Here is a 300-nt window from a genome sequence, read left to right as displayed (position 1 = left end):
TCTCACTGGTTTTCTTGTATATTTAATATATATCTGTCTCACTGGTTTTCTTGTATATTTAATATATATCTGTTGTAGTGTTATTAAAGTTTGTTTCCGTTTTCCAAAAGCATTTTAGAGGTCTCACTAATTCTTTTTTCCCTTCCCCTATCTTCGCTGGAATAGGGGAAGGTATTATCGTTACCGGACCTTGGCTCGGCCTCGGCCAAACCGGTGACATTGTCAGAGCTGAAAGCATTGTAGAAACAGTGTAGATCTAGTGCACTGTTAAAGGACTGCAAGTCTCTTACTTGGGAAGAG

The sequence above is a fragment of the Buceros rhinoceros genome, unplaced genomic scaffold (assembly GCF_000710305.1).
Source record: "Buceros rhinoceros silvestris isolate BGI_N320 unplaced genomic scaffold, ASM71030v1 scaffold3787, whole genome shotgun sequence".
Taxonomy (NCBI): domain Eukaryota; kingdom Metazoa; phylum Chordata; class Aves; order Bucerotiformes; family Bucerotidae; genus Buceros; species Buceros rhinoceros.
The sequence above is the reverse complement of the archived record's forward strand: the minus strand, read 5'-3'. Positions refer to the sequence as shown.